Below are 18,422 nucleotides of genomic sequence, written 5' to 3'. Positions count from 1 at the left end.
GTTACATCCCACCCTAATCCTCTTTAACATACTCTAATCTTGCCTCATTAACCACAGGAAGAGATTAGGATTTACAACACATAGGAAAATTACATCAATCACAAAATGGAGAACCACCACACAACACTGGGAATCGTGGTCTAATCAAGTTGACACATATCTCTGGGGGACACAACTGAATCCATGACAACTATCCAGTCTGAAAATGATAGGCCATTATTACTGTTAAACCTGGGGAGACAACTGCAACATCTCAGTCATAGGCTGGGTTCTTCAAATATACTACCTATTCTTTAGAAAAGGAGCCATGGTGGAACAGGGATTGAACACGCTAGACTGCTAACCAAAAGGTCGGTGGTTCAAACTCACCGGCAGCTCTCTGGGAGAAAAGATGTGGTAGTCTACAGTACCCATAATATATAAACATTGCTAAAATACCCAAAATATGTAGTTTTCTACTTTCTAATTTTTCCACAGTTTATGTGTAACCAAACTCATTACCGTCGAGTCGATTCTGACTCACACCGGCCCTACAGGACAGAGCAGAACTGCCATAGGATTTCCAAGGCTGTAAATCTTTATGCAAGCAGACTGCCACATCTTTCACCCCAATTTATGTATAAACCCAAATCCACTGCCTTCGAGTTGACTCTGACTCATAGCGACCCACAGGGTTTCCAAGACTGTAAATCTCTACGGACCACTACATCTCTCCCTAGAAGCTGCTGGTTATTTTGAACAGCTGACCTTTCGGCGAGCAGTCAGATCACTTTAACCACTATGCCACCAGGGCGCACTGAATTTATTCATAAGACAGTAAATAAAACAATGCGGCCAGCTTCATGTGTTAGAATAGCTTGGAAAGCTCTTTAGAAAAACATTTCCCAAGTGGCTATGTTAACCACAAAAGGGAAAATAGTGGCATTTGCGGAAATGCTCTTCAGTGGTGATCCCAATTTTTTTTTTGTTTCACTTGGTAAAAGTCAAATACACTCCACCCTCAAAAAAAGAAAAAGAAGCAGTAAAATGTGGAAGTGCTCTGATGTGAAGGGTAAAAGGAAGCCTAGTGGGCTTCTCCCTGGTCGTGTCTTAGTTTTGAAGCACCTTTGTGGGGCTCTGGGGTTTCCTGGTTTACAGTTTAGAAATTACTGCTCAGATGGAAAGTTTCAATTTGGAGTTCTCCTGACACAAATATCACTTACCTCCTAGAGAATGAACCAAAAAAATAAAAAAGAGAGAGATAGAATAAACAAAAAGAATGAATAAATCTGTCTTGGAAGAAGTACAGCCGGAATGCTCCTTAGAAGTGAGGATACAAGACTTCATCTCATATACTTTGGATCAGTCCCTGGAGAGGACATCATGCATGGTAAAGTAGGGTCAGCAAAAAAGAGGAAGACCCTCAACGAGATGGACTGACACAGTGGCCGCGACATGGGTTCAAGCATAATAGCAATCACGAGGATGGCACAAAACTGGGCAATGTTTCATTCTGTTGTATATAGGGCCCTTATGAGCCGGAACCAATTCGAGGGCAGGTAACAACAACTGGAGACAGGATTGGTCTTAAATACTTAAAGTAGTTACTGCCTGTTGTGTAGCCTACACCTAGGTTTGGCCTTTCAAATGAAAGATCTTATTAGATCTGCTGGAAGGGAGAGGCAGATAACAGTTAATGCCAAACAACATCCAGATGTAATCTAAGGCACTGTTGCTTAACATTTTTTAAATGTATGCCCTATTCTGATAAGGGAGCCCTGGTGGCACAGTGGTTAAAGGTCAGCAGTTGGAATCCACCAGCAACTGCTCGGAAATCCTATGGGGCAGTTCTACTTTATCCTCAACTTAACGGCGATGGAAAGAAAAAAAAAAATTCTGATAAACATGAAAATCTTATATTCTCATTCTTCTCTGTTGAAGATCTATGTAACTGCTCATCCCCACCAGTTACTGAACTTTTCTCCTGTGGTCTACGTAACAAAATAGTTATCCTTTTCTTTTTTCATTTATCAAGTATAAAATTATGCTATAAAGTTAAATATGCTTTTTCATACTATATCATCTATTTTAACCTACTTGTAGGATATGCCTCTAGTTGAGAAATATTTATCTAAACTTGCCTATGAATTCTCATTCAGATTTTGAAAATCATGCCTCTTTCCTATGATTTTCAAACATGTTATCCATTGTATGCTTCTCTCCCAATGACCAGTGGTAAAATGCCTTAACTATGTTGCTTATTTTAGCAATTTCAAAGACATGGAGTAAGTTAGGGCATAAAACCATAATAATTTAATTATGCAATTGTTCGTATTTTATAAAAGAAAGCTGACAACCAACACAGAGTATAGAAGCATATCACAAGAGAATAAATACCTGTTGGGCAGAAGATAGAATTTTTAACACAGGGAGCTACACTGTGTTTGAAAAATGATACTGGCATACCAATGGTATTGAAAAACCAAAAATCTGCATGGCTATCAACTGGTGTTAAGCACTTGATTTTTACTCACTTTCATGGCTGGTTAAAAATACAGATAAAACTCTTTCTCTATGCAAGTTTTACTCTGTTTCTAGACTATTATCCAACATATATAATATTTTTGAGGAAGGTTCATTCTATTAATAAAAATCAGAAAAATAATTTGACTGAAAATTTAAGTTTCACTATTAAACATATTAATGAGTTTCATTAAACTTTAGGACATTTTAATCAAGAGTTTTCTGATCATTATACTTTAGATAATTTTTTTAAGCTGATAATTAAAGATACTAATTTTATGTTGCCATTCATCCACCGGTTGTAGTGCAGACTTCACACTACAGCTGCCCAATATCAGCAAAACTCCATCTCCAGAATGCCACTGAAGTTATGGCACACAATTTAAACCTCATGATGACATGAAAAGTGTACATCAAAAAGATCTTCTACTAAGAAACTTTTCCAGTATTTTTTATTTAATCAAGTAATTCTTATTTAATAAAAACTGCAACCAAACCATAAATTTTGTGAAATGCTGAAAATGTGTTTTAATAATGTAAAATTTTACCTACATTCCAAAATACTTTAAGGTAATGACACTATTTGCTAACATTTCCTTAACTTTTATAATTCCATATACTGCTATGTATGACATAATTCAACCAGTGCCTGTCCTAAGGTAAAAAGAAAAGTTGGTTCAGAAGTATGGTCCTGTCATATTTTTATGGGAGCACTGGAGGTTCAGTTGTTGAATTCTCACCTTCTGTGCAAGAGACCTGGGTTCGAGTTCCGGCCAATGTACCTCGAGTGCAGCCACCACCCACTGTCAGTGGAGGCTTGTGCGTTGCTATGATGCTAAACAGGCTTCAGCAGAGCTTCCAGACTAAGCAGACAAGGAAAAAAGGCCTGGCAATCTACTTCTGAAAATCAGCCAGTAAAAACACTGTGGATCACAACAATTTGATCCCATAATCCCTGGGGTTCTAAAGAGTCGGGGCCAACTCAATAGCAGCTTACCATAAAAGCAGCCATGTTTTTACAAAGGCTGCTTGCTAAAGAAAGCATCCTTTTAAAAGAACTACAAGTATTTCTGATTAGAAACCATGAACATATCTCAGAGCAAGCAAAGACCAATAAACAACTGTGGCTACATACGTAATTGTAGGTGCTGCATACATAACTGATATAGAAGTTATGGAAACTTCTTACACATAACCAAACACAAGGGGCACAGTTATGGAAGCTTCTTACACATAATCAAACACCTCACAAGACAAAGTTTCTAGGCTTGAAGGCAAAGGACCATAGACTTGGGGAATATCTGAGTCAACTGGTACAACACAGTTCATAAAGACAATGTTCTGCATCCTACTTTGGTGTGTAGTGTCTGGGGTCTTAAAAGCTTCTCAGTGGCCATCTAAGATACAACTATTAGTCTCTTCCATCAGGAGCAAAGGCAGGGTGAGGAAACCAAAGACTCAAGGAAGTAGTTAGTCCAAAGGATTAATGGACCTGTGGTGTGACAGATCACTTTTGTGCGTGGCCTTTCCCCCCATGGTCTTGTAACTCTCACCTAGGCGATTGGCCAGGACTGTGCAGACAGAGTAATTGTAGCCCACAAAGGGGGCTGGTCAGTTTTGCCATCCACTGGGCTTGAAATAAGTCACCCAGAGTTAGGAAAGAGAGCATTTCACCACCAAGAAAGAACAGCCAGGAGCCAGCATGTCCTTTGGACCCAGGATCCCTGTACTGAGAAGCTCCTGGAAGCAGAAGACCAAGAGAAAGAGAGAGAGCTGTAACCTTGAAGACGGTGAGAAGTGGTGGCAGCAGAGACCCAGCAGAAGGAAATGGCACGGTGGGCTTCCCAGCTCACGGAAAGAGAAAGCTGAATGCCTCTGAGCAGAGACCTAGGGCCTAGGAGAGGCGCACCTGCGAGCAAGGCTGTGAAGAGGCTGTCCTGATGGACGAACTGTATCCTGGAGTGTTCCTGAGCCTGAATTGTAATTGTTACTTCTCCAAAAAAACCCATAATGGTGAGTACTATCTGTGAATTCCGTGTGGCCATTGCAGTGAATTATCAAACTCAGTAGAATGCTGTGGGAGAGACGGTTGCTATCAGAATTGATAAAGATGGTACAGAAAGGAGGCTTGTCTGGCCTCCACCTCATGGGAGTCAGCCTTAAGCTGTTGATCTTGGTTCTCTTTCCCCCTTGTGGGTTTGGAAGAGGTCAGACACTGCACCCATGCCATTTTTACAGGACCACATGGGCCACACCCTACATGGCCCTGAGACCAAAAGAACTAGATGGTGCCCGGCTACCACTACTGGATGCTCTGACTGGGATCACAACAGAAGGCCCCGGACAGAGCAGTAGAAAAATTGTATAACAAAATTTCAACTTTATAAAAAAGACCAGACTTACTAGTCTGACGGAGACTGGAGGAACCCTCAAGACTACGGCCCTAAGACACCATTCTGACGAGGAACTGAAGCCATTCCCAGAGACTACCTTTCTGTCAAACAACAGACAGCCCCCAAAATAAACAATAATACCCAATAGCAACATGTTCCTTAGAATAATCAATTATACGAGATCCAAAGAACATTTGACCTGAAGCAAAGATGAGAAGACAGGGTTAGAAAATCCAGAAAAAAGGAAATGGAGAAGCCCAGGGAAGAAATACGGACAGTGCTGACATACTGAGAGGAATGCAATCAATGTCATGGAACACTTCATTTATCTGTAAGCTTTCACCTAAAGCACAATAAAAAATTTAAATAAACAAACAACTCTGGCTTCACTGGCAACTGTATAACTGTATCACCTCATGGGATTACTTCTCTTGGTTTAAAGACTTAGGGTCATAGTCTCATGGGACAACTTGGTCAATTGGCATAATACGATTCATAAAGACTATGTTCTACATCCTAGTCTGGTGAGTTCTGGGGTCTTATAAGCTTGTGAGTTGCCTTCTAATATACAATTGGTCTCTACTCATCTGAAGCAAAAGAGAAAGAAGGAAACCCAAGAATCAGAGAAGCACCAGTTTACAGAACTGTCTACATGAACCACAGTCTCCTTTACCCTGAGACTAAGAGAAATAGATGGTGCCTGGTTACTACCATGGAACATGTGGATCAGGGCCACAATAAAAAGAATCGTGACAGAAAGGGAGAAAAATGTGGAACAGAACTTCAAATCCTCCAAAAATCCAGACTTACTGAACCCACTGAGACTGGATGAATCTCTGAGAATATTGCCCTGAGACACTCTTTAAACCGTGAACAATACCCTGAACTCACCTTTTAGCTAAACAGCAAGTCAGTTCATAAAGAATATTGCTCTTGAGTACTGCACTCTTTAAAAAAAATCACCTCTATGAGACCAACTGGTCAACAATTACTCTAAAGCATAGATGAAAAGGTCGGGGGCAGTGACAATAGCTTCATGAAAACGAAACAACTAGAAATAATGACAATGTAGACACAATGTGAATGAAGAACTTAACCAATGTCACTGAACAATATGCATAGAAACTGTTGAATGGGAACCTGTCCTGCTGTGTACACTTTCAACAAAAATTTAATAAAATACTACTAAAAGAAAAAGAAAGACAAATCAGTGGAAACCTTCAGATAGACAACTAGTCTCTGCACTAAATCCCTTACATTACTGGGGTATAAAAGTTACCCCTTAATTACCTAGCCAATGTCTGGGATAGGGACAAAGGTCACTCTAAAGGGAGGAGAGGAGCTGCTAGGATACAAAGAAACTTCGTATCTAAAGTCTGCTTGAAACTCAGGACACATGGTGCTACTTTGTGGGCTAAGAGTGAAGTGCAGCATTGGTGGGAAAGTGTGGTTTTCCCCCCTTCACTTTAGCACTGCACCTTACTGGAAAGAAAAACGAGAAAGTAAACGACCAGACAGCATGAAGGTGAGAGATGCATTTTGTATAGTTTTTTATAATATATATATATTATAAAAAATCATATAAAATATATATATATAATTTTGTATAATAGAGGCAAACACTATCACAAAACTGGGGAGACTAAAAACCTTGGAATTACTCAACACTTTATGAGATACCCCGAGACCATGATTTTTATCTCCTTTCCTCCACTCCTCGACTTTACAGTCAAAGAAATTAGAAATGGCTAGAGTTTCACGTGATAAGAAAAATTTTATTTTTTTTTTAAATAAATGTGGACATACTCCCAGGATAAAATTTAGCAAAAATCACACTGTTATGTAATAAAAAGGCCAAAATAAATCCCACTCTCATCTTCATGGTCAAGCCACACAATATAATGGAAGATGTTCTCCACGGTAATAGGAAAAAAAAAAATTAAGGTTATTCAAATTGACTTTAACAGTCTCCCCACCTGCCCAGCTTCCAATATTGGTATATATATGAGCTAATGATAGATTTCTACTGGAGTCAGAAAAAGTTTTTATTGTTGACTGTACAAACACACTCTGTAGAGGAGATGCTGTGATCAAACTGTAGTATTCAGTTACTCCGCTTTGAAATTAAGTGAAGTACGTGTTTAAAAATGTTTTCTCATTAGAATGTACAATGATCACTTCAAATTCTATCTGCTGTAATAGGACATTTCTCTCACATTGCAATCTGGACTATACTATAAACACTATTGTACTTGAACAGATGGGAATCATAAAGTGATATTTAGCTACAGATTTCCTGTCATATAATTTTGCAAACTGAAAAGGAGAAATCAACATTTGCAACCAACTTAAAAAAAAATACTATCTAGTAAGCTAAGGTGATGTTAATGTGACACAGGAATGTAAATACCTTCAATTTAATGTACTGTGGCTTTCAGGGAAAAATGAAAATATTAAAATCATGCTTCATACAAAGTTAACTAAGATTGTGAATTCTGGGGGAAAAAGGATTGGAAAGGGGTGATTATGATCTTGAAGACACTAAAACAGACAGTCTGGCATTGCTCATATTAATTTTAACTGATAAATAATGTATGTTCTCGCAAACTGACAATTTGATGGTTAAGAAACACTCAGCGGGAATCCTTTGAACTTAAGAGTCTTAATTTCTTTTTATAGAAAACAGGATGATGTTACTTGGCACTTCATAAAATTACTAAAGAAATTAATAAATTTCTGCAAAGTACTATACATTACAAAGTGATTTTAATCCCATGGAGAGTTTTGAGCTCATTAGTAGATGGATGTCTAATCTATTAGCCACATGACGTAAAATCACATTGCTGATGCATACATCTAAAATTCTGGGTTCTAACTTTCAGTTTTGAAAATCAGTATAGTTATCAAAACTAACATTATGTTGAAATATATTCCAGATTCATGTGCTCAAGAAAGCCAATCTAAAGAAACATCTTAATAATTTAATTTATATACATGTATATAAGCGTAAGTTACATACAAGACTCCAAGCATTTTACAAACACACATATGTATCAGTCAAGGTCCAATAAGGAAGGAGTTACAAACCACCCAGCAATTTGAACAGGAAAAATCTAACATAAGGAATCATTAACTGTAACAGACAATTAGAGTAACAAGAGATTGGCTATCAACAATAAAAGAACTCTAAAGAATATAAAAATAGCAGATATAAAAAGCAGCCACTACCCCCAGAACTGAAATAGAATGCCCAAGAAAGCACTCCCTACCTCACTACCAGCTAAGATCCAGACATTATTGGAAAGCACACAGCTATGGCTCACTTATGGCAGAGCTTGCTGGAAATTTGTCCTTTAGGGTATCAAGGAAAGTTGTTCATGAAAAGTATCTCACTGGATGCACTCCACTATAAAACTACCGACAAGCTCCTGGCTGCTAAGGTGCTGCTGGTTGCAATGCACCACAAGAGCCAGACATGGGAGCTGCAAGTGCTACAGACATCAGAGGCACTCTAATACAAAACTGCCTGGGGCAGGGGAGAAGGGGTGGGAAGAGATGGGTACAGGGTGTGGGAAGAAGCTGCTGGCCATCGGGTGTTGCTGACCACTGTGCACTATAGGAGCCGGGGAAGCAAACTACAAGCACTCCAGAACCTGGAGTCCAGAAAGATGGTTCCTTCTTCACTCAGTGTCTCTCCAGTACCCTCAACTGACAAACCTTAACCCTGTACCAGCTGGCAAAGAAAAAATATTTAAAGAGTTCATCTATATTTCCCAGAGCAGGCAATGAAGGGTGAATATGGAACTTACAGGTCATAAATTGATGACGGGGATACTCAGCTAGAATTCTAAATTGCTATATATTTTACCCTGGGAAATTAAAAATAAAGACCTAAATGAATGAGTCACTAAGGGAAGACCTTAAATAAAATTTATCCCTTGAACATCAATTTCCCTAATTTTATAATGAAGGAACAATCATTCATATTTAAGGCACATTTGTGGAGGACAGGTTGATGAAATACAAAATTTGAAGATCCTGATTTAGGGCCTGTTTTCCCTCTGAAACTTAGGTTAAGCCAAAGGAAAGGATGTACTTGCTTTTAAAAAAAAATTGCAGATATCCAGTTACTATGCAAATAACTCTTTAACAGAAGCCTACTTTTGTTTAGAGACCTAATGACTGTCTCTATTCTTTTTAGCTAATATGCCTGCCAAGCATTGTCAAGCATGATCAGCTAACACTTAGAAGTGACCATTTCCTCTTGTCATATGGGTATAACTTGCTGGTTTATAATGGTTAAACTATAGTAGATGAGAAATATGAAGAAAATGGTAGAAAAAAAAAAAAAAAAGGGGGGGGGGGCTGTTACACCAGACACAAACTTTGTTCTTTTTCCCATAACTCTTAAATTTTTTAGCCTTGGTCTAGAAACCTCATTCTCTCCCATGTTGATGCCTAAATCTTCATCTCCAGGCTAATCTCTTTTCAACATTCTAGACTCTTAAAAAAAGACACCCTAAAAACAGCATGCCATATGAAATGGCCAAGTTCATTAAAAAAATATATATAAAACCAAACCAAACCTGTTGTCATCAAGTTGATTCCAACTCATAGCAACCCTACAGGACAGAGGAGAACTACCCCATGGGGTTCCCAAGGAGTGCCTAGTGGATTCAAACTGCCGACCTTTTGGTTAGCAGCCATAGCTCTTAGCCACTATGCCACCAGGGTTTCTAAATATATATATATGTTAAAAATTGACCCCCCCCAAAAGGAGAAAACACGCAAAGATTAATAGCTATTAAAGAAACTGGTAGTCAAAAATATCTACTACCCTACCACTAGCCCATATCCTGTCCCAAAAAGCATCAGATTCAGGTGGTTTTTTACAAGTGAGTTTTACCAACTTTACCTTAAAAAGGTCATATTATAAAAAGAAGATATGCCATTTTATGAAGCATCTAATACCTTATACCGACCTTAATAACACAACTAGACATATACAATAACCTTACAAATATCCCTTATGAACACAGATGCAAATATTCTAAACAAAATAGCAAATTAAATCCAATACTAATAATACATCAAGACTAAATAAGGTTTATCTCAGAAATAACAGAAAACCATTCAGTGTATTATTACATTAACAGATGAAAGGAAAAAAAAATACAAATTATTTCAATGGATACCAAAAACTTAGTTTGTCTAAAACCCAATTCATTATCTTCAACTGTGTTCCTCCTCCTGTGTTTTGGACAGATACATAAATGTATTATCTTTCTGAACTTCTCCCTCTTTCTCACTTTTCTCTCAACCAATTAAGTTCTCAAGTTTTCTTGTTCATAGCTCCAGAAAATAAAAAAAAAAAAAGAAGCCAAACCTGCTGCTGTCAAGTTAATTCCAACTCATGGTAATCCTATGTGTTCCACAATGTCTTTGTTACAGGATACAAACACAACAACTCTCTATTGGATTCCTTGCCCTCAAAGAGACCCTTATCATCTCATGCCTAGATTATTTATAATCTACTAATGAGTAGACTCTGCCTCTAGCTTTACTTTCACATATTGAATGTTTTTTATAGCTTCTCTTTTCAAATAAGATTATTTTTAAAAGACATCTGCAGTAAGACTCAAAAAGGAAAAGAAAAAAATGAATTGAAAAAGGAAAGCAACTATGATATATCAACCTTATGAGTTAATATGCTCTCCATTAACTGTGAAAATTTCTAGTACCCAAGGCAAAAAAGAAAATTCAATTATTTACAGAAATTTTCATTATTAAAAATGAATAATTTTCACTTAAAGCACAATAACAAAAATGAATATACAATTCCTTTAAAGATTTTCCCCAAAATAAACTTAGAAATTTTTGTATGCAAAATTATATAATACAATAAATAATGTCTTCAACAGTTTTCCAAAAAATAAATAAAATTCTCAAAGCTGGTTCTTCCAAAGACCTGCAGAAACAAAACGAGAAAGTATAAAACTGAGATACAGCTCAGTAATTTTATAGAAAACCAGGATGATTTGGTCTAAATACATATTTTTTCCTTCTGTTGTTAGCTGCAGTCAAGATGGCTTCAAGTCATGGTGACCCCACGCTCAACAGAACAAAATGTTGCTCAACTATTGGTATGCTTGAGCCCATTGTTGCGGCCGCTGTGTATTTCGAGTGCCTTCCAATGTGAGGGCTGAGGGGCTAATCTTACGAGCACTCTATATCGGACAATATTCTGTGGTTATCCATAATGTTTTTATCATCTGATTTTTGAAAGCAGATCACCATGCCTTTCTTCTTAGTCTGAAGTCCCACTGAAACTTGTCCACCATGGGTAGCCCTGGCTGGTATCTGAGATACCAGTGGCATAACTTCCAGAATCATAGTGACACACAAGCCACCACAGTACGAAAAACTGACAGATGGGTGGTGGATATTCTTCCATTAACCAAAATTTATCTAAAGAAAGGATTTACAATACCTAGACAAAATGATGAGTTGCCTATTCTTTACCTTAAATGTTTCTAAACTATACTCCTCAGAACCCAAGGAGTTACCCTGGAGTGCTACAAAGGATAGGCTGGCATAGGACAAGTAATGGAGAACAAAGTGGGGCTCTAATCCCCTTCATAAATCAGAGAAACTCTATTTTTGTTTATATACAGGTATTTAGGCTATAAGGTGGCATATGAGTTCCTAGAAAAAATTCTCATTCTTCAAAGCCACACACTATAATTAATTGGACTTTGGAGAAAAACAGGGTTAGGACAGACCACTGAAAATCTACGCCATTCTGAACCAGAGAATTAACAGACACGGTAACATAATAAAAAGATATGTTAAATTCCTATAAACACAGGGCATTATTTTTAAAATAAAAAATGAAGGTAGCTTGACAGAAGAGGATATAAGGAAGGATTGAGTTACAGAAAAAAAGAGTGAACAGAAACTGCAGAGCACAGAATAAAATATTTTAAGACAAAGCACCGGCCAAACAGAGACAAAAGGTGGCATATGGGGTAAATGAGCTCAGGCACTCGGGTGCAGTGTTCACTTTGTGTTTTGTATTTAGCTGCTGTAACTTGGAGGTGCTGGGAAATACCACTATAAACCAACTCTATTTTATTTACCAGTTGTGTAGCAAACCAATCAAACCTGCTCCCATGGAGTAGATTCGAACTGGCAACCTTTTGCTCAGTAGCCATAGCTGTTAACCACTGCACCACCAGGGCTCTAATTGTGTATAAGCCAAATTACTTTCAGAAATAACTAAAGTAGTAACATAGATTATACTGTTTCTGTAAAATTTAATTTGAAAAACAATTGTACTGGCAGGAGGGAAAACTGGAAGGTGGGGAGAAGGAGAAAATGGAGCGAAAAGGAGAGGGAGAGAACAGATGAGAAAAAAAAAGTGAGGAATTGATTGATCAGCTGCTTGATTTGAAAAACAACTGCATTAGACCCTCTTTCCTAGAACTCACTTCTCCAATTCAGGTTTCTAATGGGAGGGGAAAAGGTAATGCTCTCCAAAATTAAAACATTACTGATGATAAGCTAAGGTTCCTGGAAGTTATGCCATTCTATGTTTCTAACTGGGGCTATCCAGAGTGGGAAGGAACCATAATGGTGCAGTGGTTAATTGCTCAGCTGCTACCCAAAAACCTCAGTGGTTTGAATCTACCAGCTGCTCCATGGGAGAAAGATGTGGCAGTTGGCTTCTTAGTCATCTAGTGCTGCTGTAACAGAAATACCACAAGAGGATGGCTTTAACAAAGATAATTTTCTCAGTTTAGTATGCTTGAAGTCCAAATTCAGGGTGTCAGCTCCACGGGAAGGCTTTCTTTTTCTGTCAGCTATGGAGAAGGTCCTCCTTGTCAATCTTCCCCTACACTAGGAGCTTCTCTGCTCGGGAACCCTGGGTCCAAAAGACACGCTGTGCTTCTTTCTTGGTGGTATGAGGTCGCCCCCCCCCCCCATTGCTTCTCTTTCATCACTTGTAAGACAAAAGATGGTGCAGGCTGCAACCCACGGAAACTCTGTTTACACTGGATCTGGGATGTGACCTTAGTAATGGTGTTACACTCCCACACTAATCCTCTTTAACATAACATTACAATCACAAAATGAAGGACCACCACACAATACTAGGAATCATGGCCCCACCAAATACATACATACATTTTGGGGGACATAATTCAATCCATGACTGCTTCCTTAATGATTTACACCCTTGGAAACACTATGGGGCAGTGCTATTCTGTCCTATAGGGTCACTAAGACTCCAACTCCATGGTACTGGGTTTTGAAGTATCCAGAGTGAAAGGGAGATTTAGTTTTTATAATTTTTTTTTAAATTGTACTTTAGATTGTTTACTGAGCAAACTAGTTTATCACTGAAATATATATATTAAATATATTGAAACAATATTGCTTAACAATACACCTATTATTTTGTGACACTGGTTGCCAAGCCCACGACATGTCAACACTCTCCCCTTCTAGACCTTGGTTTCCATATTACCAGCTTTCCCGTCCCCTCCTGCCTCCTTGTCCTTGCCTCTGGGCAGGTGTGCCCATTTAGTCTGGTTTTGTTTTACGGGCCTGTCTAATCCTTGGCTGAAGAGTGACCCTCAGGAGTAACTTCAGTACTGAGCTAAAAGAGTGTCCGGGGACCTTCCTCTTGGGGTTTCTCCAGACTCCGTCAGACAGTAAGTCTGGTCTTTTTCACATGTGAGAGTTAGAATCTTGTTCTACATTTTTCTCCAGCTCTGTCTGGGACCCTCAACTGTGAGTCCTGCCAAAGCAGTTAGTGGTGGTAGCCGGGCACCATCAAGTTGTGCTGGACTCAGTCTGGTGGATGCTGCAGAGGTTGCTGTAGTCCCTTAGTCCTTTGGACTAATCTTTCCCTTGTGTCTTTGGTTTTCTTCATTCTTCCGTATTACAAAAAGGGTGAGGCCAGTGGAGTATCACAGATGGCCACTCACAAGCATGTAGGACCCTAGATGTATGATGTAGAACAGTTTCTTTATAAACTATGTTACGCCAATTGAGCTGGATTTCCCTCAAGACCATGGTCCCCACAGGCCTCAGCCCAGTAATTCGCTCCCTCAGAGTGTGGATGTGTCTATGCAGCTTCTGTGACCTTGCCTTGGTCAAGTTGGGCTGACTTTCCCAGTACTGTGTACTGTCTTATCCTTCACCAAAGTTACCACTTATCTATTGTCTCTTCAGTGTTTTTCCATCCCTCCCCCTCCCCCTTAACCACCAAAGATTGTGTTTTTTTGTATGTAAACCTCTTCATGAGTTTTTATAGTAGTGGTCTCATACAATATTTGTCCTTTTGTGATTGACTTATTTCACTCACCATAATGGCCTCCAGTTTCTTCCATGTTGTGAGATGTTTTGCAGATTCATCATTGTTCTTTATCATTATTATTCTACTGTATGTATGTACTTATTTCTCTAGTATAAATTCCTAGGAGTGGGATTGCTGGATCATAAAGTATTTCTTCTAGTTTTTTTAAATTTTTATTCTGCTTCAAGTGAAGTTTACAAGTCAGTCTCTCATACAAAACCTTATATACACCTTGCTATATATATTCCTGGTTGCTCTCCCCCTAATGAGACAGCTCATTCCTTCTCTCCACCCTATGTTTCCATGTCCATTCAACCACTTTATGTCCCCCTCGGCCCTCACATCTCCCCTCCAGACAGGAGCTGGCCGGATAGTCTCATGTGTCTACTTGATCCAAGAAGCCCACTCCCCACCAGTATCATATTCTGTCTTGCAGTCCAGTCCAATTCCTGCCTAAAGAGTTGGCTTCAAGAATGGATCTTGTCTTGGGCTAACAGAAGGCCTGGGGACCATGACCTCCGTGGTCCCTCTAGTCTCAGTCAGACCATTAAGTCTGGTCTTTTTACTAGAATTTGGGGTCTGCAACCCCCTGCTCCTTCAGGAATTCTCTTGTGCTCCTTGTCACAGTCATTGGTTGTAGCTGGGTACCATCTAGTTCTTCTGGTCTCAGGCTAATGTAGTCTTTGATTTATGTGGCCCTTTCTGACTCCTGGGCTCATACTTACCTTGTGTCTTTGAAGATCTTCATTATCTTTTGCTCCAGGTGGCTTGAGATAAGTTGTTGCATCTTAGATGGCTTGCTTGCTATCGTTTAAGACCCCAGACACCACTCTCCAAAATGGGATGCAGAACGTTTTCTTAATACTTTTTTATCATGCCAATTGACCTAGATGTGCCCTGAAACCATGGTCCCCAAATCCCTACCCCTGCTACTCTGGCCTTAGAAGCATTCGGTTTATTCAGGAGACTTCTTTGCTTTTGATATACTGCAATTCTGCTGACCTCTCCTGTATTCTCTGTTGTCAATCCCTTCAGCTAAATTAGATCTTGTGTACTATTTAATTAGTGAATCCTCTGCTCCCTACCTCTCTCTCTCCCCCACCATAAACATCAAAGAATGTTTTCTTCTGTTTACACTATTTCCTGAGTTTTTTAAATAGTGGTCTCATACAATATTTGTCCTTTTGCAACTGGCTAATTTCACTCAGCACAATGCCTTCCAGGTTTCTCCACGTTATGAAATGTTTCACAGATTCATCGCTGTTAATTATCAATGCACAGTATTCCATTGTGTGAATATACCTTAATTTATTCATCCATTCATCCACTGATGGGCACCTTGGTCGCTTCCAACTTTTTGCTATTGTAGACGGTGCTGCAATAAACACGGGTGTGCATGTATCTGTTCGTGTAAAGGCTCTTACTTCTCTAGGATATACTGCAAGGAGTTGGATTGCTGGATCGTGTGGTAGTTCTATTTCTAGCTTTTTAAGGAAGCACCAAATTGATTTCCAAAATGGCTGCACCATTTGACATCCCCACCAGCAGCAGTGTTCCAGTCTCTCCACAACCTCTCCAACATTTATTATTTTGTGTTTTTTGCATTAATGCCAGCCTTGTTGGGGTGAGATGAAATTTCATTGTAGTTTTGATTCACATTTCTCCAACGGCTAACGATGGTGAGCATTTCCTCATGTATCTGTTAGCTACCTGAATGTCTTCTTTTGTGAAGTGCCTGTTCATATCTTTTACACATTTTTTAATTGGGTTATTTGTTTTTTTGTAGTTGCGTTTTTGCAGTAACATGTAGATTTTAGAGATCAGTTGCTGATCGGAGATGTCATAGCTACAAACTTTCTCCCAGTCTGTAGGTAATCCTTTTACTCTTTTGGTGAAGTCTTTGGATGAGTATAGGTGTTTGACTTTTAAGAGCTCCCAGTTATCTAATTCTTCTTTTGCTGTTTTTGCAGTTCTAGTAATGTTTTGTATACTGTTTATTCCAGGTATTGGGGCTCCTAGCATTGTTCCTATTTTTTCTTCCATAGACTTTATCGTTTTAGATTTTATATTTAGGACTTTGATCCATTTTGAGTTGTTTTTTCTGCATGGTGTGAGGTATGGGTCTTGTTTCATTTTTTTTTTTGCAGATGGATATCCAGTTATTCCAGCACCATTTGTTAAAGAGACTGTCTTTTCCCCACTTAACAGACACTGGGCCTTTGTCAAGTATCAGCTGCTCATATGTGGATGGATTTATGTCTGGATTCTCAATTCTATTCCACTGGTCTGTGTATCTGCTGCTGTACCTGTACCAAGCTATTCTGACTACCATGGTAGTATAATATGTTCTAAAATCAGGTAGTGTGAGGTCTCCCACTTTGTTTTTCTTTTTCAGTAAAGCTTTCCTTATCTGGGGCCTCTTTCCCTTCCATATGAAGTTGGTGATTTGTTTCTCCGTCTCATTAAAAAAAAATATCACTAGTATTTGGATCGGGATTGCATTGTATCTATAGATCGCTCTGGGCAGAACAGAAACTTTTACAACATTGAGTCTTCCTATCCATGAGCAAGGTATGTTTTTCCACTTAAGAAGGTCTCTTTTGGCTTCTTGCAGTAGTGTCTTGTAGTTTTCTTTGTATAGGTCTTCTACATCTCTGGTTAGATTTATTTCTAAGTACTTTATCTTCTTAGGGGCTATTGTAAATGGTATTGATTTGGTGATATCCTCTTCATTGCTCTCTGCTGATGTAGAGGAATCCAACTGATTTATGAATGTTTATCTTGTACCCTGAAACTCTGCCAAACTCTTAGTTTCAGTAGTTTTCTTAAGGATTCTTTAGGTTTTTCAGTGTATAAGATCACATCATCTGCAAATACAGACACTTTTACTTCTTCTTTGCCAGTGTGGATTCCCTTTATTTCTTCATCTAGCCTTATACCTCTAACTAGGATCTCCAGCACAATGTTGAATGAGAGTGGTGATAAAAGGCACTCTTGTCTGGTTCCTGGTTTCAGTGGGAATGGTTTCAATCTCTCTCTGTTTAGGATGATGTTGGCTGTTGGCTTTGTATAAATGCCTTTTATAATGTTTAGGAATTTTCCTTCTGTTCCTATTTTGCTGAGAGTTCTTATCATGAATGGGTGTTGGAATTTGTCAAATACCTTTTCTGCATCAACTAATAAGACCCTATGTTTGTCTTTTATTTATGTGACGGATTACATTGTTTTTCTAATGTTGAACCATCCCTGCATACCTGCTATGAATTTTTCTAATGTTGAACCATCCCTGCATACCTGCTATGAATCCTGCTTAGTCATGGTGAATTATTTTTTTTGATATGTTGTTGAATTCTATTGGCTAGAATTTTGTTGAGGAATTTTGCATCTAAGTTCATGAGAGATATTGGCCTGTAATTTTTCTTTTTTTGTGGAGTCTTTACCTGGTTTTGGTATCAGGGATATGGTGGCTTCATAAAATGAGTTCAGGAGTATTCCATCCATTTCTACGCTCTGAAATACCTTTAGTAGTAGTGGTGTTAACTCTTCTCTGAAAGTTTGGTAGAATTCTCCAGTGAAGCCGTCAGGGTCAGGGCTTTTCTTCACTGGGAGTTTTCTGATTACCTTTTCAATCTCTTCTTTTGTTACAGGTTTATTTAGTTGTTCTGTCTCTGTTTGTGTTAGTTTAGGTAGGTAGTATGTTTCTAGAAATTTGTTCATTTCCTCTAGGTTTTCAAATTTGTTAGAGTACAACTTTTCATAGTACTCTGATTGTTTTAATTTCAGTTGGGTCTGTTCTGATATCACCTATCTCATTTCTTATTCGGGTTATTTGCTTCCTCTCCTGTTTTTCTTTTGTCAGTCTGGCCAATGGTTTATCAGTTTTGTTAATCTTTTCAAAGAACTAGCTTTTGGTCTTGTTAACTCTTTCAATTGTTTTTATGTTTTCTATTTAATTCTGCTCTGATTTTTATTATTTGCTTTCTTACGGTGCCTGAAGGTTTCTTTCATTGTTCTCTGTTTGTTCAAGTTTTAGGGATAATTCTTTGATTCTGGCAGTTTCTTTTTGTATGTGTGCATTTATTGATATAAATTGACCTCTGACCACTGCTTTCACTGTATCCCAAAGGTTCTGATAGGAAGTGTTTTCATTCTCACTGGATTCT

The 18,422-nt window shown here is 38.5% G+C and overlaps 1 protein-coding gene across 5 annotated transcripts in view; it reads right to left on the bottom strand.

Moving 5' to 3' along the window:
• The window catches only part of HS2ST1 (heparan sulfate 2-O-sulfotransferase 1), a 220,130-nt gene that overhangs the window by 84,535 nt on the left and 117,173 nt on the right, over positions 1-18,422 (bottom strand). The window lies entirely within an intron of this gene.

This window comes from Loxodonta africana, chromosome 3, assembly GCF_030014295.1.
Source record: "Loxodonta africana isolate mLoxAfr1 chromosome 3, mLoxAfr1.hap2, whole genome shotgun sequence".
In the NCBI taxonomy this organism is placed as follows: Eukaryota; Metazoa; Chordata; class Mammalia; order Proboscidea; family Elephantidae; genus Loxodonta; species Loxodonta africana.
This window is presented reverse-complemented; position numbering and strand designations above follow the sequence as displayed.